Raw genomic sequence first — 3,631 nt, 5'->3', positions numbered from 1 at the left:
CCTTCCCATTCTCCCGCGGGCTTCTGAGCACTCCCTAATTTCTGGCATGAACATTACTATGGTTTGAATGTTCTCTCACGCGTGAGAGGCCGATCCCGCAGTCCTGAGTGGACCCTGTCACTATGTGAGGAATGGTTTATTGTAAAAGTGAGCTCTCTCTAGCACACACGCCCTCCGTCATCCTGTGACACCCTCTCCACGCTACGATGCAGCCCTCGCCAGGTGCAGCACCGGCCCTGGCTGAACCTAGCCTCCCAAAAGGTGAAGCATGAACCTCTCTTCTTCATAACTTTCCCAGTCGTGGTGTTCACCAATAGCACCAGAAAATAGCAACAGAAAACAGGCTGAGACACACCTCGAGCTTTTCCTGCACCAGACCTGGCCTCTGTTTCTCTGGGGAGTCCTGATATGCTGACTTGTGGTGAATGATTTCCCAAAGCAAGAACGTGCTCATCACCACTGGGCTGTCCTTGCTCCCGCCCTGTTGGCTCAACAAATGAAGGTCATGTGTTCACACACATGCACCCAGTTTAAATGGAACGGCACAAGGTCTTCCTCAGTCTCCACCATTTTATATTTTATCTCCCTTCTCTCACAGTAAAATCCCTGCTTCCAAACAATATCAGTACTTTCAACTGCTTCCTGAATATTTCAAAGCATTGCAGATGATTGCAGCACAACACTGGATACCACTACTGACCAGCTGTAAGTCAAGCTCAGGGTCTCTGGCTACTTGTCTACCCTTAGACTATTCCCACTGAGGTGTCTAGAAGAAAACCATTTATGAGAATTGCTTGAATTAGCTATTTTCTCTGTTTCATGTTATTGAGCTGATTTACATCTATTTGCTACTCATAGATATTCTTGGGACTTTATTTTTTATCGATAATGTTGTTAAAACATAAAAATATCTCTACAGATTTTAAAAATGAAAACCAAATAAAAATGTATGACCACAGGTAATTTGCTTCCCTTCACCTCTTTCTCATTTACCATTTAAATTAGCTTCTAATTTCATTTTCCAGGTTTCCTTTTGCAGCAATGGGCAAATGCTTACTTGCACAGGGTCAACACTACCAGTTTAAGAATATAAATGAATATGATATTTTAAAAATGAGCATGATAATTAAAAAAAAAAAACAGTACCCGTGTAGGTTCTTCGTTGGAAGCAGCATGAGTCTGGAGCTTGGGGCCAGCCATGAACATCAGGCAGGAGATCAGAGCTGCTTCTTAGAAATACCCATGGAAATCTTAAAAATGCCCCTCCCTCCTGTCCCAGAAATTTGTCTTCTAGACTTATAGTCTATGAAATAATTATAGAATACAACATATGCACAAGATGTAATTTAAAAGATGTTCACTATGCTGTTGTTTGTAATGTAAATAAATGAAAACAATCTGAATGTTCTTTGAAGAGAAATAAATACGTCGTTGCACCAATATTATAATGAAATATTGTAAGTCACTAGAAATAATGGGGTATAAGAAATAGGTATGACACTGAAAAATGCACGTGGCACTTTGTGTTTTTCTGCTAAGGATTACAAAGTTGTATTGATAGACTCAGCCATCCCAGTCTGAAGTTTGATGGTAACCTACAGGAGATAGGATGGTGGATGGATGGCTTTTATTTTGCTGCTTGGAATCTCTGTTTATCCAAATATTTGTATTCAGGAGAAAACCACAAAATTCTAGAAGAAGGCTGGAGGCATTTGTTCTAGGCAGAATCAACCTGCTGGCTCACCAGGCCTTTCCTGGGGTGGACATGCTGGGGAGAGGGCTGCCTTGCACTTCTGCGCCCCCAGGAAGATCCCCAGGGTGGAGAGGGAGGGGCGGGAGATGGAGGGAGGCCCAGCCTGGAGGAAAACCCGAGAAGATTTCTGATCCGCTGAGCTGCCTGGATGCACCCTGCTTCTTGTGTGATGTGTGCATGGATGTTGATGGGGGGAGCCACAGGTGGGTGAAAGGCTCCAGGGTGGGCAAAGGAAGTCTGCGGCTGCACACCTGACCAGTAGGCAGAGCTCTGGCCGAGGACTCCCGACTGACAGCCCCAGCATGGGTCTGCAACTGGGGTTTCTGGGCTGTGACTCTCAGCAAGCTCCTTGGAGTTCAGGAGCCCCTCCCCTGGCTCCTTCTCAAGAAGCAGTAACAGCTCGAGCTTGGAATCAGCCAGGAACTAGATGGGGCAGGAGATCACTGATGCTTCCACCCCTGCCACCCTACTCCCCACTCCACTGCCACCCAGGCTTCTGCCCCCTGCCCTAACCACTGCCACCCAGGGCTTCTGCCCCCTCCCCACTGCCACCCAGGGCTTCTGCCCCCTCCCCACTGCCACCCAGGGCTTCTACCCTGTGCTACCACTTCTCAAGGCTTCAAGTGCCTGCCCATCGCTGCCCATGGCTGATACCTCTACCCACCACTGCCCACAGCGGCAGCAAACCCTTTCTCACGGCCCTTAGTCACCCTGAAGGGCACGTTTTCCTGCCATCTTTGGTGTCCTATGCCTGTGCTTTGATTGCGTCCTCCAAATGTCCCCGGAGGGCAGGCAGGAGGCGCCTTAGGACAGGACAGTGGGGCCCTGCAGGCTCACTGCTCAGAGTCGGGGTGAGGCAGTTGGTCTCTCTGCGACACACTTCCCCACAGGGAAAGGGCCTGCGTGGGCTGGGGAGTGGAGCACAGGGACCGCAGCTCGGTGCTGGAACTCACAGTGGCCCACCAGTGAGGCTTCCTGTTTAGTTTTAATGGAGTTTAAGTGATGCAGTCACCATTTCCAGGCGGAGAGGAGTCTGGGGCCCACTGGTTCAGGAAACTCCCCCAGAGCTGACCCGTGCGTCACAGCGCCACGCTGGCCAGTGGGAATGTGCTTCCCAGCTCCACTGCTGGGCTATCTAACGACACGTGAAGACCCCACACGCCGTTTCTATGCTACGCAGACCTTCCGTAGAGAAGGACCAGAGCTCCTGACGCTGTCCCCGCTCTGGCTGCAGTTTTCAAGCTCCCGTGCTTAACATCTGGGCTCCTTTGAGAACGACCATGCCCCCATTTCACAGGCAAAAGAGCCGAGTGCTGACGTGCTGGGTCACCGGCCCTGTCCCGTAGCCAGTCCACGAAGAACAAAGGTTTGCACCCAGGCATTCCAGCTCGTAATCACCAGCTCTGTGACCTCCCCACGTCCAAGATCAGGTTCCTGGGCCCAGGGGTCAGGGACTGCGCCTGCCCTTCAGGTGGATGCTGCCCACCGATGACTGCTGCTCTGGTGTGTTTCGCTGAATGTTTCAGCCTGTCTCTGGCGTTATTCAACATTTATGGGCCTTCAATATTTATGCTGCTCAGATTGGCTCCCCACAGACCAGAGGCTGGCAGAGGGCGCAGTTATGGAAACAGCAGCAATCAGGTGAAGAGAAAGTTCTCGGGGTCCTCAGACTGTGGGAACTTCTGGAGCAAATCTCGTGCGTGGAGGGAATCGGTGCAGATGCAGTCTCCAACCTCCAGGGCCGATCGGGGGAAACCTCAGGGAGGGATGTGGACGTGGCCGCATTCACCCACTCCCAGCCTCGTTTGTGCTTTTATCCCTTTCTCATGTCACCTGTGAAGAAGCAGCATGTCCCTGTCCCACTCCAATTAAAACTAA

This window comes from Marmota marmota, unplaced genomic scaffold (assembly GCF_001458135.2).
Source record: "Marmota marmota marmota unplaced genomic scaffold, marMar, whole genome shotgun sequence".
Lineage (NCBI taxonomy): Eukaryota > Metazoa > Chordata > Mammalia > Rodentia > Sciuridae > Marmota > Marmota marmota.
This window is presented reverse-complemented; position numbering follows the sequence as displayed.